We start from the raw sequence: 7,913 nt of genomic DNA, 5'->3' as shown, positions 1-7,913 counted from the left end.
TGCTCTTCCCTGATTTCCTCCTCATGCCAGAGTTTAGCTACTGTTGGGATATTTTTCAGAAGCAAAAGGTTTGAGCCCAAAAGAAAAGCAGTGAGTTGGAACTTTCATGTGTTATGGCATTCACATTGAAAGAATGTATTAAGGTGTGTGAATTGACAGCTTTGGATAAATTATTCAACCCACCCCCCCGCCCACTTTTTGGTTGATCAGGATCAGAGCCTTTTTCTGCAAAGGTTTTATTCAAGACCTTCCTCAGGGAAACATAGAGGTTAGTTAAGTGTGCATCCTGGGATGGGAGTTTCTATTTTCTGTTTTAACATACTTGATATTATTGGTTATTCAATCTCTGTCAAGTAGGCTAAGAAAAGGTCATTTATGATTTAATTTTTTTCAATCTTATAGAATAAAGATGAGTGTATATACATTTCAAAGATCACCTCATCTTTGGTTTAGAGCATTTGCTTTGAACATCTTCCATTAGTGATGTCTAGATGTGTAACCATTTATTAGTGATGTCCAGCTATATAAATATTTAACCTATATTCTCAAACACTGGAAGTCAAGTATTACTTTTTTTTTTTTTTTTTTAGTTTTTTTCCAGAGATGGGGGTGGTAATTAGGTTTATTTGTTTTTATTTATCTATTTTTAGAGGAGGTACTGGGGATTGAACCCAGGACCCTGTGCATACTAAGCATGTGCTGTACCACTTGAGCTACACCCTCCCCCTAGGAAGTCAAATATTAAATTTAATTTTCTGCTATGGGCTTTAACACACATGCATCATTACTTAATACACGGCCAACCCTAGGTTTAAATGAAATAACACTTTCTTAATCTCCATTTTTTACTAGCTCGAGCAGCTTGAATGCTATTGAAAAGGAGCAGCTACTTGACTGAAATGTGTGTTTCTGTTCTTGAAATAACTGACAGCTTTACTCTGCGACAGCTAACCAGGAACATTCCAGTTCTGGGTGTGTGGATGCTTTCTCTGGTCTATCGTGAAGTCAGCTCATCAGGGAAAAGGGCCAGAAGTTCTGATAATGATAAAATTCTCCCTGCTGAGAAAGGAACCATCATTTGGAGAAGGACAGCTAGACAGACGGACAGATACATGAGAGGGGATGAGAGGTGCCTGGGGGAGAATTAAAATGTTGTCTTTACATCAATAACAAGAATCCCAAACCCCCGATTTTCAATGGCATCCTGTGCTGTCACAGGCCCCCTGGACAAGCCCGTGTATGTGACCGAGAACGCTGCAAACAGCCCCAAGTCCCTAGTTGGCCTTTCATCCTAGCAAAGTAGGTTGGACCTTGTATGAATTAAGAAAATCCCTTTTGCTTCTTTGAAGTTCAGATTAAATAGAACTACAACAGTCTACCATGATCTTCTTCCCAAACTTAGATTTGAAGATAGACTCCCTTCAAGTGTTAAGAAAGCATGGAATATTTAGCTTATGGAAAAAGAATACTTCCCTCCCTCAGATACTTGTGGGCACAGCCTTCCTCCTCACCTGCTTTGTGGCTCCAAACCTCACCTCGTGCTGCCGGACTTTTCACAGGCAAGAGAAGCAGGTCTGGGCTTACCTTTCCATACTCTCCATTTGGGGATAAACAGAAGACAGAAAACACTGTCCAAATTCATAAAATGAATAACTAACATTTTTTTTTGATCTTCCCACATGCAAGAAACTGTCCTAGGCTACTTATATTTAATATCTTATTTTTAGAATGTAAGAACAATTACTGTTCTCATTTTATAGGTAAAGAACGAGAGTACTGAGAGTTGAGTAGAAGCCAGTGTCAAAGAGTTTGTAAGGGGAGGAGCTGGGGTTCAGAAGCCAAGTGTGAGGAGGTAGCAAAGAAAGGAGATGCTTTATCCACGCCCCTCTTCCCACCTTAAGCCTCGCCCCCTAGCCACATGCCCCATCCTGTATCCCACGTGGCCACCGACCCTCCTTAGGGCAGGGGAGGGACTGCCAAAGACTTTAACTCACAGTGAGCACGTCTTTAAATGTCATCCTTTATTTTTAACTTTTGGTTTCTATTATTACTATTCTTTCCCATTACAGAGTCTCTCAAGATTTCCAAGGAGAGAAAGTCCTAAGTTTTTTTGAGAATGGAATCTGCTGCAATGTGTGTATTTGCTGAGGCGGTTCACAAACATTTAGCTTCTGTTTGTCACTGGTGTCAAAACCTCCCGGAGTCACACACGGCTGTTTATCTAAAATATGTATTCGGAGCCTCTGCCGTGGAGAGTTGGTGCCCTTCAGGGACCACCTTATGAGGATGCAATTTTGAAGAGGAGAGATATTTTTACTAACTTTGTTTTTACATTTATTTCACTCTCCTGATGAACTTGCTTTTCCAAATATTCTCTAAGGACAGGAGAAATTAATAGTAATGAGCTCATTGGGAGAGAAATAGCCTCATGATCGTCTTGGCTTTGTTCACTTTGCAGTAATGGCTCCTGCTCATTTTATTTTAAGGAATTTTGCTTAGGCAAGATGCTGAGTGCAGCAAGGTGGTTTTCACTAAAATAAACTTATTGAATTTTGGTGAGCCTCTGGGACAAAAAAGGAAAGCCAATTGCCTCTAAAATGTGAAATTGTTATCTTTTGGCGAAGAAGAATAGTAGGTGTATGCAGCATCTAAGTGATAAACATGTACGGTTCTAACTTCATTTGTACACCTGCCAAATTTCCCCAGCAGCTGTCTTCATTACAGCCATCTGAGCACTAATAGAACAAATCCAAAATTTCCCCAACAACATGCATCGTAACTAAACTTTAAAATGTTTTTCATGTCATCAGCTGGAAAGTTTGGCAGTATATGTATTTTAGAGTGTACAATTTGGGGAGATTTTTATTCCTTTTGTTTTACATAAATATTATGGTTTCAAAAGATAGCACACTTAATAAAACAAGGATGAAGATGGCAAGAGGGTTTCTTCCATGAGTGAAGTACCTGATCCTGTTACAGAGATGCTGGGTAGTAAGACTAACTCGGCCTAACACTAACCCTAACCCTAAAATGCGAAGGAGATGATCGTTTATCATAGGTCCCTGCTGGCCCTGCACAGAGGTTTTTTTAAGTTATTAAAGTGTAGTTGCTTTACAGTGTTAGTTTCAGGTGTACAGCAAAGTGATTCAGTTATACATATACATACACACATTATTTATTTTCTTCTCAGATTCTTTTCCATTATGTTATTACAAGAAATTGACAATAGGTCTCTGCTACGCAGTAGGTCCTTGTTGTTCATCTGTTCATGCACAAAGTCCTGAGTACCCGATTTTTTATTTTCTTATTGGGAAAAGGTGGGGACAGGGAAGGGAGGAAAAATTCCCTGTTGCCTGTGCAGATTCACCGAGGTGATGGTCCTAGGCTCGCATCTGACTGGTTCAGGACTTTGCTCACCCAGTGTAAGCTTTGTAAGGCAGCACGTGGGGGCATCCCTGCTCGTTCTAGGTGGCATTCCTGAGTCTTCTCTTACTAATTCATTTGCTTTGCGTAATTAGTCTTGCCTTTCTGAGCTTATCCACTTCCACTTGAAAACTAGGGACAAGGACCAGATCTACTGTTGTATTAACTGTTAGATAATGTAATGTGTGCAAAGTGCTTAGCATATCACCTGGAACATACTGCTAACTAAACAAAAGCAAATGATCATCTTATTTGCATAAATGCTGAAGAAATTTCTTCATAAGTTGATTTTCAATGTTTAGAAATTAGAACTTATTTGGGCAGGGCTTCTGAAGGGCCTAGAAAGTGTCCTGAAGGCTCTATTGAGACACCCTGAAAAGGGACTTGGTAGGAAATCAGGCCACGTTGCATAGCGAGGAGTGATTCTTAACACAGAAAGAAAGATCCAGTCTCTCATGAAGAAAGTGAGGCAGATGACTCCGTGTGTGTGTGTGTGTGTGTGTGTTCACTTTTGGCATTTGATGGAGGCAAAGGGAATACCAGAGCACGTGAAATAATAGCAGACAGAAATTTCAAAATGCTAAATCCTACCTGATCATTTACAGTCCAGTCAAGTTGGGAACAACACTCAGAAGTTGATATTCAGTCTGTTGTTCACTGATGCTGGATGACACTGGGATGGAATTTTATGTGCTCTAAACAAAATTTGTCTCTCTACCAGTTCTTTAAAATAAAATAGTTCTTTATCCCCTAAAGTTACACAATCTTTTGGATTTTGTAATCACCTGACAGACTAGAAAATTGACAGACTCCAAAAGCAGACACAGCTCACTATATATAAACATAGATTTGAAAACAAGTGTCTTCTGTACAGCACAGGAAACTATGTTCAATATCTTCTAATAACCTTTAATGAAAAAGAATATGAAAACAAATATGTATGTATACGCATGACTGGGACATCATGCTGTACAGAAACTGACACATTGTAACTGTCTGTACTTTAAAAAAAAAAAAGCAGGCACAGCTAAATTTGAAATCAGCTTCTCTTATATTGGCTATGAGGTTCTACTCTGGTCAATTGCTTTGAACCGAGTGTCTGTGATAAGACAGTGGCGGAGGGGGGGGGGGCTTAATACCTACCTTGTAGGATTTTTGAGAGAATCAAAGTGAATAATATATGAAACACCTATGACAATGCTTGCCTTATTTCAGGTGCATGAAAGATATCATGTTAGTCTCTCTCCCTTTCATGATCAACTTCTCAGTGTTTACTAGAGAGCACGGTAGCTAAGAAGTTTATGGAAGTGAACAAGAAAAGATGTCTTATGTCAAAGAGTAACTGAATCAGATGATCTTAGGAGATGATTATTTAGTAAAGCTAATCACTTAGCATCAGTAATTGAAGACCAGAACAGGCACCGGGTTAACTTCTTGCAGGCAACCATCAAAGCCAGGGTGCACAAAGAACTAAAATAGTAGTAGGCGTCTTGTAAGTGAGCAAACAGCACAGAGAGAGTTAGCAAGGGCGCTAAGTATCATTCTCATTATATTCAGAAAATAAAGAAAACGTAGATAGACACAACTCCTCGGACATAAAAAGTAAACAAGCTCTAGCCTACTTTTTCAAACTCTGGATATTTTCTAATCTGATTTAAGACACAGTAGAACCAAGAATTTTTCCAATTTTGGTTTCAAGTAAGACAGGATGTTACACACTCTTCTGAAGTCCTGTTTATTTTTGATGACACCTTACTAATGACATCTTAAACTTGTCTGTGGTACCTATTTGTGAAAGGGTTTTAGAATCCCACCAACCTCCTCTCCTAAGAGGCCGTAGTGTGGCCACCAGTATCCTGTGGTTTTCATTCCAAACCCGTTGCAATTTACCTTTGTAACTTTGACAATATGAAAACTTTTTGACATTCTCTTTCCGCCATCATTAAAATGAAAGCATGATCTAGATTTTCTGTTAGCCCTCTTCTCATTCTAAAAAGGGCTTCAAGGTCATATAAATGAGAACAAAAAATCACTGGAAATGGCTACCTTTTGGCATAAGGAAATCACTACACTCAAGTAGGCAAAATGTTCCGCACGACTGTGAAGAATCTGCTGTGTCACTTTTCACAACACGCTGGAGTAAGTATGTAAAATTATTCATGAGACATTGTTAAAAGTACTAGTCAATTCAAATCATGTTTCATTCTTTCAAGGGTTTCAGGTTGTTATGTACACACTGACTCAAAATACATGTAAATTTCAATTCTCTTACATTTGAGATGCCACTGTTGAATAACAAATCAATAAGTCCCTTTCCAAATCAATCCATATTGAATTTTCATATTTTTCTCTGTTTTGGACATGTCCAATGTAGATTTTGCTGTATGAGTTGTATATAGTAAGAGGATTAAATTGTTACTAGTAATACATATAAAAAGTGTTCTATAATCAATTCACTTAGGATATTTAAATCATCCTTCTATTCCCTGCTAGAAGAAAGCTTACAGCTGGCATTTTAAGAATACTTTTAAGACTGGAGGGCAAGTGGAATGCTCTCAGATTCTGGTTATATGAGAGAAACAGTAACAAACGAAATCAACATGATTTGGAGCTTTCTGGCACTTAGTGGCAAAGTTCACTTTGAACTCTCAATTATTTATGGCACAGAAGGAGACACTTGGTAAATAGCAGGAAAGCATAGAAATGAAAGGCAGATTGTGGTATTTACTAATTTTAACACTTGGGTTACCAAAACCCAAGCCTGGTGATAATTTATTTACTCTGAATTGCTTCCCAAAGAAGAGTTACATTTCTGTTGAGAAAAAAATTAGGCCATTATCCAATGACTGAAAAAAAAACTTCACAAGTGAAAAGAAAAAAAAGCATTCTTCTGATCTGGTGTGAAAGCAAATTTTACAAAACTTCCAGGAATCTGAAAATATTTTTTCTTAGAACTGATTAATGTTTGACAAATAGCCCATCTTATTTCAGTATAAATTAACATATGTATCTATGAAAATGCAATGTGTCACCACCAGGGCTGTAAATCCAGTACTCACAGGAAAGTTAGAAATGTAGGTGTGTGTATGAATTGTTACATAGATGTAAGTAAATAAATAATAAAGATATATATTATAAACTACACATATATGCACACATATAAACTTGAGAAAGCTATTGACTCAAAAAACAAAAACAAAAACAAAACCCAACAATGAAAACCAAACACCATTTGCGTTAACTACCATGAATTAAGGTCTACATAATCCAAACTAAGTTAGAGTTACAGAAAAATTGAATTCTCAAATTATCTCTTTTCATTTAATGCTCTTAAATCTCCTCTATGATATAAAGTAAATCTCCCTAGTTTTAACACATTTTCTTTTAGCACTTCAAGAGTTTTTACTTAAGTTGGCTTCTACTTGTGGATTTCATGTCAGACACCAGGAACTTGAATCCCAAGGACCCGGTCAGCCTCTTTTTTCATGGAAGGAAATGGTTACAGACGACGTTTCCTTCGATTAAATTCAGTGGTGAGGACTTTCATTGGCATCTGTTCCTGATGACATCTGGTTTATTTGTTATGTTACAAAGATTTTTGTTTTTCAAGTTTGAAGTCTCAATACTTTTTTCCCTTCAAGTTTCACTATGCATACCTTTTGAAAAATTCAGTATTCATTATTTATACTGCTCAAGTTCATGGCCAAGTCCCTTTAAATATAAATACCACATTGTTCACTGTAGTTTCCAAGTGGTAGAATCCACATACAGAAAGAAGAAACTGTAAGTACCAATGTAGCTTTTCCTTTTTAACTCATTCGTCTTTGGACTCTTGTTCTCTTCCTTCTTTCCTTTTCTTGTCATTTTCTTTTTCTCAGGAATTTGAAGTCAAGTCAGGCTGACTGCAAACCCAGTCAAATTTCTGCTGCCCAAGACCGTTTCTTAAAGGAAGTACTTTGTACAACCTCAATTTCCAAATGTAAAAGATTTGGTTATAAGTATTGCCTACAAACACAAACAGTGTTATCAATTTCTTGATCCTGGAGGTAAGGAAGATCTGTACCAGTGGGAAACATTAAGCACTTTTGGCAGAATGCAATTATTTATAGTTGGGATTGGCAAGGGGACCCTGAAAGAAGATGGGAAACACTGAAGGAAGGTAAGCTTTGCCGAATTTGCAGTTTTGATCAAGGCCAGATTGGTATACACATCCTGGAATAGAAGGTGCCTCATCAGGCAGGATTTATGATCATATATATATACATGTATACATGTGCAGAAGAGCTGCAGGTGAGTAGATACATATCATGGAATTGTGAAAGGGAGGAGCTGAAGAGGGGAGGAAACCTGCAGAATGCTAGGACAGAACCTCTCGTGACTTCATCCTGACTGATCTCCTGAGGTTGCTCACAAGCCACAGGAAAAAAGCAACAGGCATCCCTGTGGGATCAGACAGACATCTCAACCCCTTGCTCCCTGAGATTTAAAGG

This window comes from Camelus bactrianus, chromosome 7 (assembly GCF_048773025.1).
Source record: "Camelus bactrianus isolate YW-2024 breed Bactrian camel chromosome 7, ASM4877302v1, whole genome shotgun sequence".
Lineage (NCBI taxonomy): Eukaryota > Metazoa > Chordata > Mammalia > Artiodactyla > Camelidae > Camelus > Camelus bactrianus.
This window is presented reverse-complemented; position numbering follows the sequence as displayed.